This window comes from Macaca nemestrina, chromosome 3 (genome assembly GCF_043159975.1).
Source record: "Macaca nemestrina isolate mMacNem1 chromosome 3, mMacNem.hap1, whole genome shotgun sequence".
In the NCBI taxonomy this organism is placed as follows: domain Eukaryota; kingdom Metazoa; phylum Chordata; class Mammalia; order Primates; family Cercopithecidae; genus Macaca; species Macaca nemestrina.
Genome location: NC_092127.1, coordinates 99514510 through 99535757, shown reverse-complemented (window position 1 = coordinate 99535757; position 21248 = coordinate 99514510). Strand labels below are relative to the sequence as shown.

At 36.6% G+C, this 21248-nt stretch overlaps 1 long non-coding RNA gene across 2 annotated transcripts; it reads right to left on the bottom strand.

The window, feature by feature from the left end:
• Nucleotides 1–6521: 6521 nt before the first annotated feature.
• Nucleotides 6522–19849, bottom strand: LOC105479625 (uncharacterized). 2 transcript variants are annotated; one of them, XR_986001.3, is made up of 3 exons: nt 19555–19849; nt 9405–9465; nt 6522–7832 (listed from the first exon to the last, which is right to left on the bottom strand). It is a non-coding gene; the product is annotated as an uncharacterized lncRNA (long non-coding RNA). The 2 variants fall into 2 exon arrangements; XR_011620571.1 differs by having other exon boundaries at nt 9411–9465.
• Between the last annotated feature and the right edge of the window lie 1399 nt (nt 19850–21248).

Here is a 21248-nt window from a genome sequence, read left to right as displayed (position 1 = left end):
AATTTCATATTATAAAAAATAATGGAGTAGAATTCTTTATATGTCTTTTTTTCCATTGTAGTAGTTACTTTAATTTTTTAATTGACAAATAATAGTTGTACGTATTTATGGGGTACATAAGGATGTTATGATACATGTATAGTGATCAGATAAGGGTAATTAGCATATCCGTAATCTCAAACATTTTACATTTCTTTGTGTTAGAAACATTCCATATTCTCCTTCTAGGTATTTGAAACTATATAGTATTGTTTACTATAGTCATCCTATAGTGCTATAGAAAACTAGAATTACTTCTCCTATCTAGCTATAATTTTGTACCCTTTACCAAATCTTTCCCTGTCTTCCCCTTCTGTCGACTCTTCCCAGTCTCTAGTATCCTCTGTTCTAATTTTTACTTCTATGAGATCAACTTTTCTTAGCTTCCATATATGAATGAGAACTGGCAGTGTTTAACTTTCTGTCCCTGGTTTATCTCACTTAACATGATGTCCTCCAGTTCCATCTATGTTGCTGCATATGACAGGATTTCATTCTTTTTTACGTCTAGTATTTCATTGTGTATGTATACCACATTTTCTTTTTCATTCATCTGTTGTTGGGCACCTAGGTTGAATCCGTATCTTGGCTATTGTGAATAGTGCTGCAATAAACATAGGGGTGCAGATGTCTCTGTCATATAATGATTTCCTTTATTTTGGATAAATGCCCAGTGGTGAGATTGCTGAATTCTTACAAAAGTCTTGTGTTGACTTGCCCATGAATGGGATACCAGGTGGCAATGCTATGCCTTTAACTGACCCATGAAGAATGTTTATTCTAAGGAAAACCCGGAGGTTGATTTTAATCTGTCTTACTGCAGTATTCCACCTGCAGCTTCCTTTCCATTTCTCATCTCCTCTAGCCATATCCTCTGCTTTTGCTTCAAGTCCAGTGGTTTCAGGCTGTCCCTAAGCCCAAGGATCTCGCTCTTTTGAATGTCCCTGTTCAGGGGCCAACATTCTCAGGACACTACCTATGCTCTTTCTTATTTAAGATACTTGCCTGTTTTCAGTGCATTGGACTCTGAGAATTAGGCTCATTGGTACAAATTGGTGAACATGCTTATCCATTCCAGGTACCTGTTTGAATTTTAGCAAAGACAATATTGGAGCGAATCTAAATGCAGGAAGCTTCAGGTATGGAAGCAGAATTCTTACATAAAGCAGAATTACTTTTTCTACTTGGAACTTACTTATTGCCTACTCATCTGAGTAGCTTTATGAGGCAGAGTTTAAAAGGTTGGCCATTGCCTGAGTTTACAGCTCCATCTCTTTATTAGATACGTGACCTTATGAAAATTATCTAAGCTTGTTTTGCTTAATAAGGTTATCTATCTCATAGGTTTGTGGTAAGGATTAAACAAGACAATATATGTAAAGTGCTTCTCTAGGTATCTCCCACACAGTAAATGCTCAATAAAGGTTAGCTGTGGTCATTTCTATTTAAGTATCATCTTGAAGCACTTGGGAATACTAATGAATAAAACAAAATTCAGTCTTACTTTTTAAGTTCCAGAAATACCTTTGTTGCTCTGGTTCAGCTAGCAAAGGTTAAATAATTACTAGATTGGAGCTGCTTGAAGAAGCATATGACTCATGTTTTCTGGTCTGGTAGCCAGGAGTTTGGCTGCAGGTTTTTCTTATTAGCTGCTGCAAATTGTGCTCTGTGTAATATGATGGGGCCCATTCTGATTTGGATGCTTAGTGTGTGCTTGTGCACGTGAAGGGAATAATGCTGTCTTCTCCAAGATGAAAGGCAAAATTAGCTTTTGAATTGGAGTTTGCATTACAAAGAATAGTACAACTGTTCACCCTGCCTCTTATTCCAGGCATATGTTAAGTGGGTGATTAAATATCTCTATTTCTAGTCCTAGTGCAATTTTTAATATCTATTCTTTTCTTCACATAGTTCAAATTGTTGTGAGAGTCGTATGTTTACCTTAAAATGTAAACAATGATTGATTAGTTGCCAGTAAATGTACTGTGGTAATAGAAATACAATAAATGCAAATTAATGCTGGTTATTCACTTTATTCCTAATCTAATGGTGTTGAAATGATGAAAGTCGCAGGCCTTGTTGCTTACCTTCATAGAATTGATATGTAGTATTCCCGAAAAAACACTTTTAAAGTATACATTTTTTCTCATTTAATTTTCCATAAATTTAATGATGGCTGCCTGAAAAAAAAAAGTATACTTTTCTGGCACAGAAGTTACCACTGAAATGAGTAGAAATGAAGATTTTTGAAACTAGATATTAGGTTCTTGAGCCATTTTGTCGCCCTGTTACCTAAAAGGGTACCCTGTTCCTAGTGAGGCAAATAAAAATATCTGTTGATTATGATGATGATGTACCATTCAATAGCTATTTTCAGGTTGGTTGATTGATATAGCTCTGACCCTTATGAAATTCCTTAGCAATAGAGCCCGGAGCATGACTTGACTCCCTCCTGGGAGCTGTAGTTATTAGGAACAGCAGCTCTTTTCAGATCAGTTGCTAAATATTTCATCTACTTTCAGAAAATCGGACTAAAATACAGTTCACTGCTCTTCAAGCAGTATAAGCTCTTACCACGCCTTCAGGGATGCCAAACTACTACTGCTGTGGGGATCATGACATTTCAAAGGGTTATTAAGGCATAACATATTATGTTATATGGTAGCAATGGGCCACTTCTCACTTCTTTTTGAAATAAAAAGAATATAAAAGTGAAGAAAATGTGAGTATATCCCTAGAAGTAAAACTATATCTTTCTGATAAAATATCACTAATAATTTCAGAATGAGGAAAAGATTAATGGTTTGGCACTATGGATAAATGGCTAATCTTTGTGAAAAACCTAATTGTGGCAATCTAATGAAATAGATTTATAATACCAGGTAGACAAAGCCAGTGAGATTTATGTCAGACTTTCTCACCCTTATTCAGCAGAAGAAAAATATTAGTTTTGCTTGTGACTCTGGTTCCATTCCAGCACTTGGTAGATACTACTGGTTTTTGTTCTAAGAACTATGCAGGTTAATCTTGTGATAAAGAGAAGCAGACACAGCTATAACAAAACTAAAGATAAGCACAACTACCCCCCCAGGTCTGTTTGCCTGTGTTTTGATTTTTGTAGGAATTTCTGCAGTGGAACTGTATTTTGTCTTCACTAAAGATCAGTCCTCCTGTAGGCAACGTCTACTGCTACCTAATTATCCATGTAGTCTTTTAAGATGTTTCTCCCTTTTGCTGAATTGAAGCAATCCTTTCAGCCTGAACAATTTTTCTTATATGACTTAACTTCATTTGCTTCTAACTTCGAATTTACATAATATTTCTTGTGAACAAAATCATCACACTGAAAAGAAACCATTTTGGGAGGGCCCTCAAATGTAGAGCAAGTTCTCCCACATGAGGCTCTGCTCACTCCTTTCTTGGCTCTCTTTAGGGACTTCAGCCTGGGCTTTTTCTAAATGATTGGCTTTCATTACTTAAAGGGTCAAAGAGATGCCTCTTCTCATCACCGCCAGAAAAGCTTCTGCTCTGTGCTCACAGCTTTTATTTCTTTGAAGCCTCTGTGCACTGTTTCCACTTGACCAAAACCACAGGGAGTTCAATTATCAAAGAATCACTCCCTTCTGAGAATTCTTAAAGAAAAACATTTCCATTCTGAGATAAGACAGCAAATGCAATAAGTTCCCCATTCACTCTGTAGGATGCTAAACAATGTCAAATTGAATTCTCTGTAGTGGGAAGTTTGGAGCGGACTTTTTTCAGCTACAGAGTGGTCAGGGCACATCCATATAATGTCAGTGGGGGCAATATTGCTAATCCATCCTTGTGTCACCTCTGGGACAATTTTGAATGCCAGACTGACTTCTCCCTCTGCCCAGGACATTATTGAGCCATTCCCATGGCTCTGCATTGGCACACTCCAGTGCTTCCTGTCAGCAGGGCTAATGTCTTATTAAAAAGGGGTGAGGGGAGGAGGGTACATCTTGTGATGCAGCATACCATAGTTGTTAAGATAGACACTTATTGAAACAAATATGCTTTGAAATGACACTTGGGGATCTTCTTTACTAATACAGAGATTTATATTGCAATAGAATTTTGAAAATTAAAGAAGAAAAAGACACTATGATTTGTTCAAGGTCCATTATATGTCAGGCATTTGTTGTCTCATTTAATCATAACCACAGTCCTAGAAGGTAGGCCTTTGTGTTTCACTCTTTATGAAGGAGAAAAGGGCTCCAGTGAACTAAAAAACTTGCCCAATGTCATAAGAATCAGTATTTGAACCCAAGCCTCCCAGATTACTCATTCTGTGTGCATTTCACTGACCTGCTCACTTACACTAACATTTTAGTGGTAGGAAAATAAATCTGTTGTATAAAATTTAGACATTACAAAAGCAGATTCTTGTTTACTGGATACAGATCTGAAAATATAAGAACACCAAATCCATAGGTGAGAGTACTATGTTCATTGTTCTATGAAGAACAGAATTAAAGTTGAGGACACAGACCAAAGAGTAAAGTTGATTCTCAGGATATTCCCAGGAGTGCGGCTAAATAATAAATGAGAATCATTTCTTTGTTTTATTTTTTTAGGAAATATGACTACTTGTTTAATGTTCTACTTTAGTAGTTAGAGTGAGAGTATACACACACTCACACACACACACACACAGGACACTTTAAAGGGACACATATAGAATGTTGTCCATTCCAGTATCTCGAAACTCCCACTCAGAAGGAGTTGTAGCTATGAATGTGGAGGCTAAAATATGACTATTGGATCAACCTGATGCCAGCATTTGCTAGATGATTGACTTTGGGAAAATTATATAGGCATGTTAGCATGGTTTTTTCTCTTGCATTAAACCATTAGTATGGTTTTCCTATTGCATTAATAGTAATGCAAAAACCACAATTACCTTTGCACAAACCTAATATGAATTAGAGGTAAAAATATCTAACTCATGTGGATGTATATCAGATAGGATGTATGTGTTGTGAGCAACAGAAATCTCAACTAAAAACAATAATTTTACTGTCATGAAACTGAATATTCCAAGAATTGATCTGGTTTAAGGTGTGGCTTCACTCAGGACTCAAACAAGGTCATCAGAATCCACTTCTAGAATCTGGTTCCTTCCTATTTTGACTCCAAAAACAGGCATATAGTGGGCCTCTTGGCATATATTGACTACAGCAGTTTCAAGCTCCAAATCGTTATGTCCAGTGAAGAACATGTGAATCTATGCACTAGAATTCCCAGAGCAAGTATTAAGGCTCATTGTTATTGAACTAGCTTACACTATATACTTACCCCTAAATCAATTACTGTGACCATTTGATAAGATACTCTGGGTTTAGCTATGATATTCTTAATAGAGGACTGGGCTGATAGCATATAGAGGGTATTTAAACTTATAGGTTTGGATACAATTACCATGGAAGTATAGTGTCAAACCAAATAACAGACAAAAAGAAGCTCTTTAAAAGAAAATAATATTTATTTGGGTACGAGCATCAAAATGGGAATGTGTGTGCCATAGTAAACTATGTGGCTATTCTGGGTGATAAAGACAAAGTTTAAAAAAAATAAGGAAGATTGCATAATTGTTTTGAGATAACTATCCTGGACTACAAGGATCAATAACAAGGGTTGTGACAGTTGGAGATTGGACAGGCAGTTGCTGGGCAGATATTCTTGCAGAAATACTTTTCGTATGAGGTTGAGATGGCCTTTATGCAAGGTTGTCATTTTTAAGTCTTTTGTGATAGTTCTTGTTATCAGACATTCATGCATGAGAAGCCTCTCTTCATGGTTTTCCCCAGCTTCATTTGTCAGAGCTTTTAATACAAGTGATTCCATTTTGATTCTGACAACTTTCATAGTAGATAGAGAAGAAAGAAGGCCCAGAATTTGAGAATTATAACACTTTAATATTAAAAGGTTGAGAGAAGAAAAACCACAAGTGGAAACCAAGAAAGAGTAATCAATGAGGTAGGATAAATAACCAAGAGAATATCACACCTGTAATCCCAGCGCTTTGGGAGGCCGAGGTGGGTGGATCACGAGGTCAGAAGATTGAGACCATCCTGGCTAACATGGTGAAACCCCGTCTCTATTAAAAACACAAAAAAATTAGCCGGGTGAGTTGGCGGGCGCCTGTAGTCCCAGCTACTCGGGAGGCTGAGGCAGGCGAATGGCGTGAACCCGGGAGGCAGAGTTTGCAGTGAGCTGAGATTGTGCCACTGCACTCCAGCCTCGGCGATAGAGAGAAACTCTGTCTCAAACAACAACAACAACAAACAACAACAATAAAAGAAACCAAGAGAATATGTTATCCTCAGAGCCAAGTCAATCACTTATAGGAGGACAGAATGACTGACTGAAATACTACTGATACATTAAGCAAAAGCAGGACCTACATCTAAGAAGTAACAAGATCCTTGATGACTTTGGTAACAATGATTTCCCTGATGTGGTGGGAGCAAAAGTCTGATTGCCATGGGTTTATAGAAAAGAGAAGAGAGAAATTGGAAAAATAGATAGACCTTTCAAGAGGTTTATTGCAAAAAGGGGCAAAGAAACGGGAGCTGGTGAAATGGGTGGAGTAATGAAAAGTTTTCTCTAAGATGGGAGAAATAACATTATATTTCAGTGATGGTAAGAATATTTGGTAATGACTAAAAAGTTACTGATGAAGGAGAGTGGGGAGAGCTACTAAAGTGACACCCTAAAGGAGGTGAGAGGAGATGGGATGCAGTAGAGGGATGGGCTTTGGATAGAAGCATGGACACGTCACTTGAAGTAGCTGGATAGAAGGGAGGGTGGCAGGTCCTGATAGGTAGGTGGCTAGATGTCATGGTGGGAATCTGCGGAAGGCACCTATGATTGCTCCAAGTTTCTTCGTGAAGTAAGAAGGAAGGTCATAAGCTGAGAGTGAGAATGGGGAAAGAGGTATTGGGGATTTTCAGAGAGGAGAGAAATCATAAAATGTATATATATTTTTTAGGACAATGGAAGACTGAATGGACACAGGGGATGTAGAATATGATTATTGAGCAGCATTTTAAGGGCCTATAGGTAGCTATTTTCATGAATTTAAAATGAGATCTATCAGCTTAGTTGTTTGTTTTTTCCCAGCTACATCTAATTTCTTAAGTACAGGAATGGAGTTAGAAAAGAGTTAGATTTAGCCAGGACTGTGGTATCAGCGCTATAATGAAGTTGAAAAGAGGCGAGTGAATCAGGGAATAAGGGATTTCATGTCACCTTTTTGGCTTAAACTTCTGACTTCTCTTCCTAAAATTACTGCAACAATTTCCTAAATGACATCTTTGCCTTAATGCTGCTTGTCTTACATTCCTTCTTAGCATTAGAGCCAGAATGATTTTTCTGAAGAACAAATTTGAGATTGCTCTCTTCTTTAAAACTCTTTAATAGTTACCCACTGCCATAAGGATAAAGTCCAAAACTTCTTAACATAGTTTCTATGGACCTTTATGATCTGGCCTTTGCTTACTTTTTAAGCCCCATTTCTTTCCATTTCCTCTTTGCACTCTTGAATTCAACCAAAATTTATGGATTTTAATGCCATGCTCTTTCTAGCTTCTGGAACAATCTTCTCTTATGTTCACATTCTTTTCCCGGGTAACTCCCATTTGTCCGTCAGGACTCAGCTTAAAACATTGATTCATCCAGGTGATGTCTCTGCAATCCCAAGGCTGTTTGTGGTCCTCTAGTCTTGTTGGCTTTTACTCAAAAGATTTCCTTTGAAGAATGTTTTTGCCCTATTTAAAAATGAAAAAAAAAAAAACTTGGAATAATACTAATCTAGATTCTAGATTAATCTTTTCATTTCACAGGTTCAAATCCATAGGTAATTAGTGGGAGAGCCAATTATCTCAGCAGCCTCAATTCCTTTTTCTTTCATTCCAGTTTCTTTCCACTCATGTAACTGTGATCACTCCCCTGACTGCTGCAGTTTCTTTATTCTCAAATATTCACGCTTATAGAGTGCATGGTACCATACCTAGACCTCTGACGAGCAGGATCATAGCTGCTTTCAAAAAACTTCTAATCTCACAGGGAGAGAGTTATCAACTAATAATTATTACATCATGGAGGTGATGCAATATTACGGATATGCATAACGTGTGAGTAATTTCTAATTCTAGTTTATTGTTGATTATTTTCTTGTGTGTTGATTACATTGATCAAACTGTAAATTCTTTGCATGCGAAGTGCATCTTTGGTTTTTTTGTGTGTCTTTCATCATTTCTGCTTAATGTCTAGGATAAGGTCTGCCTCCTTCCAGGACCTTAATAAAACTTACTGATAGAATGCACTAATTCACTGCTTTCTAGTTCCCGTAAAGCAATGAATGTTTGGCTATACCAGGCAAAGAATGTAAAGAAATTTCTGAATCAGGTTGCCTCTAATCCTATTAAAAATGATAAAAATTATATTGAAGAAAGTTCTTCAACTTAAAAGAGATAGTGATATCATACTAATAATTTCTAACACTGAGCCATGTGCTCACCAAAGTACTTTATTTATGCTACTTAATTTAATGGTTACAATGAACCAATTCTGTCATTATTATTACTATCATTACCATTTTACAAATGAAGATACTAAAACACAGACTTTGAAGAACCTTTTAAAATCACATGGCCAAAAAATTATGGAACTGGGATTTTAACCCAGGCAATCTGACTTACTGCACATATTTAATAAAATTACTCTTCTCCTTCAGGTGCCAGTTAGCAGACCAGAACATCTTTTTCAGGCCCTGTTTTTTCAAAAACTTACTTTATCTTAGGCAGGATGATTATATCTGGTTTGAAGGATTATATTATATTCACATATAGGGTCTTCCTATACTGATAGTATATTATATATACTATAGTTATGTCTGATTAGAGACATTTCCTTAGATTTTGAGCAACACTCATAGTTTTACCACTGCTGGCATTAAACTGATTACAATGCAAGTGATCATTTACATTTTCTGAAGCTGATAATTAAATTAGAAATTTTGAAAATCAGATTTTTTTTTTCTGGAAGAATTGAAAAGAATAATTGAAAACCTGATTAATCTGCATGAAATGCATTTGAGCATTTTCCCCAAATAAAGCTATTACTAATTTAAAATCCTTTCTGTATCATGAGGTCAGTCTATTATGCAGTGATTAATAGTTAAGGCAATTTGTTTTCCATCACACAGAAGCTAATATTAGATAACCTCTACTCATAAGCAGACAGGCTACTTTAAGCTTTCCTTTCAGAACTGGGCCAACTCTCCAGAGAACCCAGGCTCCCTTATTTGGAGATGGATCTATAAATTGACTGATACTCACACATACCGAAAAGGCTCTTGGGAAGGTCTTTGAGAAGGTCAAGCCCCCTACAGGCTACTCACTAAAAGATAAATGAAGGAAAACAGTTTTTATTAGACATTTACTTTTTTGGATAAAGGTAGAAGTTCATACTCACATATAGGATTTTCTTATAGCATACTATAGTCACATCTAAAATTCTTCTCTGCTTACAGTATACTATACTATATTCTTGAATTTGGGCTTAGGATTCATAGTTCTGCTGCCAGGACAGCCCTATGCTACACATTTTCCTATAATATTTAAGGTGTCTTAGAGGTGTTTCAGATGTTTTGGACAGCTGCCCTCACCTTTCAGTCTGCTAAAGGGCAAATGGAAAGCACTATTGCCACTGATAAAGAAAAAAGACTGGGAATATAAAGACGATAAAGATTTTTAAAGAACAAATGGCATCTTAACAAGACAAGCAGCGGTCAAATGTGCAAGAAAATCAGTAAAAAGCTATTGCTTTTTGAAACATCAGAGAAGTTACTGCTTTAAAGTCTTAATCTTGTTAAGATAAGAATTTGTCAATCAGCTCAGTGGGAAAATTGGATTATACTTTGACCCATGGTTGGATGAGTTGCAGATTATCTTTCAGGACAAGAAATTAAATAAAACTAAATTCAATAAATTCAATTCTTCCTTGATGTAGGACATAAATATTCTCTAGCTACCATCTTTTCCCTTTCCTTCCCTTCCCTTCCCTTCCCCTTCCTTCCTTCCTTCCTTCCTTCCTTCCTTCCTTCCTTCCTTCCTTCCTTCCTTCCTTCCTTCCTTCCTTCCTTCCTTCCTTTTCCAAAAAAGATAAAATGCTGCTTATACAAAGACTTTCTCCAGGGAATGAGCAAAGTCATTCTCCAGGAATAAAAAAAAAAAAAAAAAAAAAAATATTCCTCTACCCAATTGTCAGAGGTGTTCAAACCAGAGTGACTCCATTTTGAATGAGGGCTAGGAAAATGAGGCTGAGACCCGCTGGGCTGCATTCCCGGAAAATTTGGCATTCCTAGCCTCTAGACGTTTACAGGTAAGGGAACAAATTAATAATGTTTATTAAACAGATCCAGACTTGGGAGTGTCCAGATATCTCCATATCTGAAGAACAAATGTATTCTTATTTTGCTTTAAAGATAATAATATCGATTCTTGAAAATATAGTGATTAAGAAAATTAATCCTTTATCACAAACTCTTGTAGCAGAGCACATCTCCCCGTATAAACAAGCATTGTGCCCATGGTGGACGTGTTCCTCCTCTTACTTGCGGGAACACCCTACTCTTGTCTATGGAGTAGCTGTTCTTTCAATACTTTACTCTCTTAATAAACTTGCTTTTACTTTGCACTACAGATTCACCATGGATTCTTTCTTGCTCAAGATCCAAGAACTCTCTCTTGGAGTCTGGATTGAGGCTCCTTTCCTGTAACACAGTTATTACTTAAAATCCTTCCATTATAGTTTTTTCTTCTCTCAGTTATAGTCCTTTGCATTTACATAGTCTTTTTGATTTTTCAGTCACTCTTATAGACATTGGTGATTGTCTGCTTAAAGGCTATTTCCCTTTTCTTTCTAATGAAACTCTTCTGTTTTCAGGTGTTAGTATTCCTTTCCCTGAAGGTATGCTTTGAGAAAGGCTGGCCTTTGCTACAGGGCAGAGATCTTGATAACCCATTATGTTTATTAGATAATTATGGCTTGACTAAGCCAATGTTGGTAATTCCATTGCCTACTGATCAGAATGGGTTAAGAAGTAGCATGTGACCTAATTCAGGCCATTGGAGACCTAATTCTCCAAAGAAACATAAGGAGATGGCTGGGGATTCGGAAAAAGATTTTTTAGATCTTAAATGATACACAAGGATTTCTTTTATTTTCCCTCTTTTTTCACTTCTGGACATTGCTGTTTATGCCTGTACTGCTATACCCATTTTGAGTCCATGATAAGAGCTGGCTAACAAAATGAGAACAGCAGAATGGAAAATAAACCTTTGAGTACTGATTTGTTTTTTCAAAAGAAATCACATTTCATCAAAACAATTTGAAGCAACAAATAAATTGTATTTATTTATTCATAAATAAAACTATTTTTGAAGAAATAACATCAATATTTATTGATAGACATAAAAAAGAATTTTTCAAGTGGTTTTAAGGATTAAAAGAGAAACTACACAATGTCAGAACAAGCCAAGGTAATACATTTCTTCATCCTTTCTGGCACACAGTAAGTTCTGTTGGGGCTCAGAACTCTATTCCCCAAAGACTGGCAATTTGACAGGCTGAAAGGCCTTGGAAGTTGCCACAGAATCAAGTTCTTCTAACCTTGTCTCATCTCTTCCCTTCTCCCCAAGCACAAGGAAGGACTTTCTGGAATCTACTTCTCTGACCAAGAAAGCTTCTTTCCAAAACAAATGCAGTTGTCTTGAGACTTCTTCCCTAGGGATCTGATCAGCTAACCAGAAAAGAGCAACCACCAGAGAAGAGACTCTGAGTGAAAACCACACCCCAGAGACTTTTTATCTGTTCTTCTGAGGGCAGCTCCAAGAATTTACCTGGGGAACTCTATCTACATATTTAGAGTACCTTTGCTCCTATGCAGCCCTGTCCCTCACCTTCCCATAAGGTTTGTCTCCCACTTCCCAGGTTTATACATCTCTCTTCCATGAAGAGAATATTTAAGCCCAATCATCTGTCTCCCCTTCAAGTTCACATTTTTGTCTGGCTTCCGTCAACACTTGTGCATGTAATAGTAATGAATTTGGTTTACTTTTCCCTTGTTAGCCCGTTTTACATTATAGGGATGTTTGCCATAACGTTTTACAATGGGGAGAAAAAAGATCATCCCATGTCTTCCCCTATAATTTTCAATATATCACTAATCAGATTCTTGTTTATCCTTTTTGTTTTGGTATTTTGTTGTATGTGGGTGCCCTGTAAATCTTTGATACTGTTGCTTTCCATATAAAAGAGTCTTCTGAGTTAGGTCACTGCTGTGGGATATCAGTCAGTGAAGAATGTGTAAGTCAGGAATGTGCGTAAAATCACCTTCCTACCTCTCCCTCTTCATCTTCTATGATTCCTCATACCCATTTGAATCTTTAGCTAAACACCATCAGTATATTTCTTTGACACTGATATCCTCTCTTCTGCTTCAGTGCCATTGTCTATTGTATGTGACGTAACCCTAAGCTACCTCTGCGGCTACTATCAGTGGATGTAGCCTTCAAGTGATATTCATGAGATTTGTGGAGTTACTGAACAACAGAAAAATCTGTTTTTGACTCTGTTTACAAGAATGTAATGATTCTTCCTAAAATAAAAGGAGAAATCCTTCTCTTTAGCAACATGGGAGAAGATGAAAACAAAAATACAGCTACTGTTCTGAGCAAAGAGAAGAAAAGCCACTTCAAGAGTTAACAAGTAAAGTTTTTATTCAGCAAGCAATTTCAGAGCAGATGGGTTGGGGGAGGATAAAGGAAGAAAGCAGTCTTTGTAGAAACCATTTGGTTAAGACTTAGTTCTTGAAACAAACTGAATAATAGCAGGGACTCAACAGTAAGTCTTCTAACAGCATAAAATGAGGCTCCATCACGGACAGCATGTGTTTGTACACTGGAGTGCACCAGGAGAAGGAGAACTTGGAAGATACGGTTTCTCACAGCTTCCTTAACTGAGAGGGTGATTTCAATAATTCTCAAAAAGTTCTTTCTGGCTGGGCGCAGTGGCTTACACCTGTAATCCCAGCACTTTGGTAGGCTGAGACAGGCGGATCATGATGTCAGGAGTTCAAGACCAGCCTGGCCAACATGGTGAAACCCTGTCCCTACTGAAAATACAAAAATTAGCTGGGCACGGTGGCGTGTGCCTGTAATCCCAGCTACTTGGGAGTCTGAGCCAGGAGAATTGCTTAACCAGGAACCTGGAGGCAGAGATTGCAGTGAGCTGAGATCATGCCACTGCACTCCAGCCTGGGCTGTAGAGCAAGATTCCATCTCAAAAAAAAAAAAAAAAAAAAAAAAAAAAAAAAGTTCTTGTCGTGTTCACAAAATTCATCCAGGTATTTTGAAGCCTAAGTACTTTTACTGGATTCTTACTCCTGCTGTTTTTAATAGGTGCTATAAATTAGCAGAATAAAACGATCCGAACTCTGATAGGTCAGGGTCCATTAGGAAACAAAAAGCTATCAAAATAGGGTTCATTTGAGGAGCGGTTAATATAGGGGACATTTACAAAAGTATCAGCAAGAGAAGTCACAAGAGGGTGCTTGGGACCTTTCTAAACTCCCCCTAGTATTCTTTTTATCTTTTTACCTGGCTGTTCATTTGTATCCTTTAAGATATCTTTTGTAATAAACTAGTAATCTTGTAAGTAAACTGTTTTCCTGAATTGTGAGCTGCTTTAGCAAATGATGGAAAGTGAGCAGGGGGTCATGGGAACCTCCAGTTTGTAGCCAAGTTGAACAAAATGTTGGGCAACCTGGTGATCTACCACTTCAAGTTGGCATCTGAAGCGGGGGAGGGGGACGGTTGGGCAGCCTTGTGGGTCTGAATCCTTAACCTATGGGGTCTGTGCTAACTACCGGGTGTTAATGTCAGAATTACTTTGTATGGGAAACCCACACATCTTGTGTCAAAAGTGTTCCATGTTGAATGTACCGAGAACAAAATAGTTTTTTTTTTTTCTTAAACAGCTAGTAACAGCAGGATACTACTGCCACCCCTAGGTCTAAAGGGACAAAGGGACAGAGAAGTCACTGGAACCCAGAGAGAAGGTCACCTGTCAGGAGCCACTACCATTGGTAGAGGGAGTCTCATAGGGTTAACAAGAATTGCAACAGGCTTTAGGCAGAATTATAGTTAGAAACTGACCAGGGTGCGCTTGGACCCGCCTCCCTGAAACTACTGAGCAACTGAGAGTCATGTAGCATGCTGACCACTTAATCCTTAACTGTTCCTATAGATAGAATCTCTGGCACTGGACCTTTTTACCCAAGAATTGCTTAAAGTGTTTTTCAGATCCCGAATTCGCAGAATGGCTGACAGCAGCCTGTCTGAAGACCCCCACCAAAGAGCTGACTTAGCACAGGAATGCAGTTTTGTCTTCCTGTCCCACAATTTCACCCCTCGCTTCTCAACCAATCAGTGATCCCCACAATCCCCATCACCTGCCCAGACCCTTTAAAAGTCCTAACCACAAACCTCTCAGGGAGGCAGATTGGAGGTTTCCTCTGGTCTCTTCAATTGACTGCATGACGATTGATTATCAAACTCTTTCTCTGCTGCAATCCCCAGTGTCTCAATATATTGACTAATTGCATCTGGCAAAGGACTTGTTATGGTTTCAGTATGCAGCCAGTCCTGACTGGCTCTTCAGGGAAGAAGCTGAGGGAATACTTTTCCTAACCTCCCTCTCTTTCTTCACTCTGACATTCTGCTGGTCCTTCCTATTGACTGAACCCAGCCAGAACGACAAGAGGCAGAGGAGCTTGTTGATCCAGTTCGTGGAGGTCAGCCTGCTGCAAGATGGGGATAAGGGGAAACTAGAGATCACTACCGTGATTCATATTAGGGTACCTCCTTCATAAGCTTTAATGTTTAAATCTGAGTGTACTTGTAGTACATCTGAACATAGTATTTATTCTACCCAAAAATGCTCTTAATTCTCCAGTCTTCTAAGTCACAGCAACCTCACCTCTGCTAACCCAAGCTCCATCTGGCTAAAGATCTAGTTCAAGACTTAAATCAAGTGTTCCCTCCCTAGGAAGGTAGGGTCTGTTTCTGTCTATCCCTGATGACTAGCTGAACCAGTTAGAATTAAGATCAGCTGCATAAAGAAAAACACCTAATAGGAGAATGGCTTAAATGTGATAGAAATTTGTTCTTTACTTATGTAAATTTGATCTACTTAGAAAAAATCCATAAATCTCAAGGAACTGTCCTGTAGAAAATGAATGAACTCACCCCATGTGCTAGGATCCCAGGTCAAAGCAGAGTTGGTCTACAAAGCTCATAATTGTCAGCTCACAACTTTAAGATGGAGAAAAAAAAAATAGTTTCTACAGGCTTGTAATAATGTCCAAATAATAATATAAAATAAAAAACATAATAAGAACAATGGTGGGAGAAAAGGACTTGAGAAACATTGTAAACACATTTTTTTAATAGTACACAAGAAATGTAGAGAAAAAGGGATCTAGTCATGCCAACTCTTTGAAAATAGCTCTCCAAATAATTTGTTCTCCAATAAGGGTAACCATTGCCTAATTATATGGTTCTCCAATTATAAGTACATTTGAGGAACTGGCGCAGGAGGATAGGAAGAATTCTGCTAATGATGGTCAATGTTTTCAAACTACATAAAACCTTGGGTAATAGTTGAATGCAGACCCATTTACCCAGTTAACTTGGCTAATTGTACTAACTGCCAAGTAAATGGGGACGCTGTAACCCTGCAAACAGACATCACAAACAAGAGAATCATCTTTTCTTTGGTTAAGTAATATCGGACTTCATTTGAAAAAGAGGTAACTTTCAGAGAGACATCTTGCTATCTGCTGTTACTGCCCTGGATTTTATCCAATTATATTGGCTACTCCATTTCAGTACTAATTTCAAGAATGTGCTATTCAGAGGACTGAGAGGAGAGAGAAAGAGAGCTGTGTCACATGCTTCTTCTTAATTCTCAAAAAGATAACTTCGGAGAAAGTTAAGCTCCATTTTAAAATGAATATTACAGACAATCATTTTGAAGAAACTAATTTTGCTCTTTAGTATTTTTTCAGTGATTCTTACAATGGTGGGGGCACTTCATATGAATACTGTGATTGTGCTGTGGAATGTGGTTGGGATTTTGTCAGTGGTCTGAACGCTTTTACTGTGGCTTTCATGATGACTCTTGCTCCTGCTATTGCTCGTCCATTCCTTCCCACCCCAATTCCCCAGAATTCTGCTTATACCTCATATTAAGTAATATACAGAGTTTTAAAAATCATTTTGTGGAGAAATAATCTAAATATAGCTTCTGGAAGAAAATAATTTGAACTCTCAGGAGAGGGAAAGGAGGTTGAATATTTAGATAGGTTTACACTAGAACACCAACTTTATTAGCTTATGAGAATCCAAGAAAGAAAGGAAAGAAAAGAAAGGAAGAAAGGGAGAGAGGGAGGGAGGGCAGGAGGAAGGAAGGACAAGAGTAAAGATGAGTGGGATGGAGGGAGAGAAGAGTGAAAAATATCCTTCAAATCACAGGAGTGTTTGTGAACAACTAACTCAGTGAACTGATCCTGACCAGTACTATGGCATTTGAGATTCGAGATAGCAATCGTATCATACCTTTTGAAAGATATTTTACAAATCAATAAAGCAAAACTTTCAAAGAGGAATGTAACATTGCTCCATAACATTTAGAGATTTATTTGGTAGAATTCTGAAGAATTTCATTCAATTGGCGGAGACTTAACACATTATACCTATCCATTAAGTCTGAAGAGAAGAGGTGAGAATAAAATTCGAACTAGATTTTTTACTGCTTTTGCTGCCATAAGAGGAAAATACGTCTCTCTACTGATTCAACATTGTTGTATGGCTTGTTTTATAGAACCAAATTTAAATTAGTCTTGACTATGCAGGAGTTTTCTACAGGTGTTCCGGAAAAGAAGTATGAATTCTGGTTTAAATGTTAATTCCCAAATAAAAAAGCACCAGGTTTGCTTTCATATGTCTTGGTGAAAATCAGCTAGAAACAGTTTATCTGTCCTTGAAAAAACATTTTTAAATTGGCTGTAAAGTTTCATCTTCCAGATGGGCAGCCTTAAGCGGGCCCTGCTGAGATGGCACATTAAAGGCCTAAATATGCCATCCGTCTACACATGAATTCCCCAGGTTGACAGTAAATATTTAAAGAGTTGCTGGTGTGTCACGAAAACAGAACTGCACCTTGCGTCTTTGTAGGATGGTTTATAAATAAATCTGTTTTCTACTTTTTCTTGTCTAATCATTTTTATTTAAAGGAGCTAAGCCAGCTGCATTTTAAGGGCTTACCAGTACCTTGAGCCACATAGCTGAGTTACATCACCATCAGAAGCTACAAATAGCTGCCATTGTGTTCTATGGATGCTACCAATATTCATTCATATTTCCAGTAGAAAACATTGCTCTCTCTCATGGATGTAAAATGATACCACTTGCTCAGCAGTAAGACTATAGTTATATTCACTCATTCACATGCAAACACTGTTCTAGGCTCTGTTAAGTACTGAGTCTACAAAAACAACACTAGCAATCATGATAATGATAATGTTTATATCAACAGCTAAGCAACCACTGTCATCCACTGAGTAACCACTGTGTGGTAGGCATAGCCTTTTACTTAATACTTATGTAGGATTTTATTTAATCCTCTCCAAAAGTATTTGAGGTGGATATAACCTCAGTTTTAGAGATATGAAATCTTCAGCTCAAAGACAATAATGTTATTATTGCCATACAATGGTCAACCATGGAACTAAGATATATTCTTCTAATGGGAAACTTACTGTATTTTTCTATTCATTTTAAACAAGTCAGTTACATTGATTACAAGGAAGGCACTTGCATCTGACATAGATTGACCCATACTGAATGATGACAGACTGATCCCAAAGGCTCTAGCTATATAGGGGAAGCATGACTGCTAGGTGCAAAAAAAATAGGAGAAGGCAGATGAGAGAAAGCAAAGTGTATTGATTTGATGAGGAATGCTATGCATAGTGAGAGATACAGAGTGATACCAATCTAAGTCTTCATCTGGATTTCTTGAAAGTTTTAGACTCCAGAATTACCAAAGACTTCCTTTTAATTCCGGACAACAATAGAAAGACTTGCTGCTGCTTATTGAGTGCTAACTCTGAATTAGTAATTGTACCAAGCGCTTACATACTCCATTCAATTCAATCGTAACAAATGCAACTGTGGGAGGTAAGTATATGTGCTTTTATGGTTTACTGAGGCTTGGTGAGGCAAAGTGGTTGCTTTAAGTTCGTACAGTTTGTAATTGCAGACCCAGGATTTGAATCCAGTCAGTGCTCTTCATCGCTATGCCTACTGTCTCCTATATAACTATATAACTAAGACAGGAGAAGAGTTATTTCGCACAGAATTATATTGTACCCTTGACTTAATCTCCATCACCCTGAGACATTTCAGATAGGAATCAAATATAGAAAAAATTGTGTTCACTCAGTGGATGTATTGTGAGATGACATTTTAGCAGCTAAATTTCATTGTTCAAAACTCCATGTTTTGTGTATGGGAGGTGATGGCAAATTTTAATATAGGGTGTATTTAGTGCATCTTGAGTTTAACTTCCATTTTTAAAGGCAATAATCTATTGTATGGTATTTTTTAATGTAAGAAGCAAATTTCTATACTTGCTGAACAGACAACTGCATATCCAAAGACAATATTTTGCCAGCGATTAAGCTAATTATAATAACAATTAATATTTATTGAGCACTTACTACAGGATAAGCATTCAGATATTTTATTTAATCTTGACAAAAAGATGATCAGGAACATCTGAAAGCTTCTACAAAACAAATATTTTTAAGAACCTACTATGTGTTCATAAAACTCATATTCTAGAAGAAGTTGAAGTAGTTAACTAAATATCTCAAGGTGAAGAATTAAGTAATTGAGGAAAGAAATCAGAAAAAGAAGTCATTTTTTTGTGCCTTACTATCTTGAAGTTCTCTCTCTGAAATAATTCACTTTAGAATAACTTCAGGGCCAGTGATAAGAACAAACTTCACATTGAAAGATACCCACAATTCACACACGTAATAATGCAATAAATGACTTTGCTGTTTCAGAAGGTAGAACAACCTACTGCTGCTTTGAATATGTTTTGTTAAAAACAATTGAATGTGTTCCAATGTTCAAAGCTGATGGTTACAAAATTATTTACGTAATTGAAATATTCTTATTTTAAATAAAATATTAAAATATCCTTTTCAATAACACAAAATATTTCAGCAAGTGGGTGAGAAGCAGAGACAATTTGAAGATGATGCCACAACAACACTTCTTTCTAAAATTCCACTCCTAAGATATTTTTTCTTTTATTTTTATCTAAATTAATGCACATGAAAGTTGTACTTACCTCTTTCTGCTTTTGTTGTCATTTTTACTACCAGTGAAATATCACTAAGTTGTCAAATGTTGATCTTTTGTGGAGTTTAAATGTCCTTTGAGAGAATATTCAAGTGCAAACAGAAGGGAGATGCATAACCAGCAAACTGATCAACTGTGCAGTATGAAGGAAAATAGCTTGTGTTGCTTTTTTTGTTTCATTCATATCACATACAGTATTCATTGAAGGAAAAGCAAATAATCACCCCCAAATTCTGCTGTGAAATAACTGCAAAAACATTTATGTTTATTATGGCTCTCCATCCTTTTTTATGCATATAAACACAAAATATATGCAATATATGTGCTAATAATAAAATTGATTTTTAATTTAATATTTTATAAAATTTTTTCAGTATCAATGAATATAAAACTGCATCATGAGTTTTTTCTATGTGAATAGCATTCTATTTTGTCTTAGAATATTAATCATCTTTATTTGCAGGTCTTTGTTTTTCCCCCAAATTTTCAATATTATAAATAATATAGCAAAAATATTATACATAAATGTCATTATATATAAACATACATATATATAACAATATTTTTATATAACTATATAAGTAGGCATATAAAACAAAATTTACCAGAAGTAAAATTGTTAATTCAGATAATATGCTCATTCAAATGGAGTAATACATACTACCAAAATGTCTACCAGAAAGATGGTATCATTTTACATCCCTAACAACAAAATGTAAAAGTACTGTACTAATGTTACTACATCTTGCTAAGACATGGTATTACCATGCTTTTAAAACTCTCCCATACTGAGAAGTAAAATATAATGTACTTTTCTTTTAAATGTGCATTTCTTTAATTTCTAGTGAATTTGAACATACCATATAGTTCATGAATTAGCATTTTATATATGTGCCCACTGTTTTGTCTTTTGTTAAATAAACAAATTATTTGCCATTTGTATTGCAAACATACTTTAGTTTGTCATTTACGTTTATTTTTATGGTAGTTATTATTTCAAGAAAAATATTTGAATTTGTTCAATCTAATTTATATTCCTAACTGATAGTTCATTGCAAACTGCTTAAAGTTAAACTCACAAATGGAATCACGTGTGATCAAATGTGCTTTGGCACTCGAGTCCAAGAGTTTTCACTGTTAGTAGATTTTTCTACTATCACTAGCTAGAGCATTAAGATATATATATATATATATATATATATATATATATATTTTTTTTTTTTTTTGAGATGCAGTCTTGCTCTGTTGCCCTGGCTGGAGTACAGTGGCACAATCTCGGTTCACATCAACCTCTGCCTCCCAGGTTCAAGCAATTCTCCTGACTCAGCCTCCTCAGGAGCTGGGACTACAGGTGTGGGCCACACCTGGATATTTTTGGATTTTTTTTTTTTTTTTTTTGTATTTTAGTAGAGATGGGGTTTCACCATATTGGTCAGGCTGGTCTTGAACTCCTGATCTTGTGATCCACCCTCCTCAGCCTCCCAAAGTGCTGGGGTTACAGGCGTGAGCCACCGTGCCTGGTCCAATTTTCATATATTTTGTTAAATTAATTCCACTTCTAGAAGTGTAGTTAATAAAGAAAGATCAGAGACGTACCAACATATTTATGAAAAGATAGTAAACATATCAATATTTTACTATAACAAATTAAAACCCCTAAAATGCTTATAGTATGGAACTAAA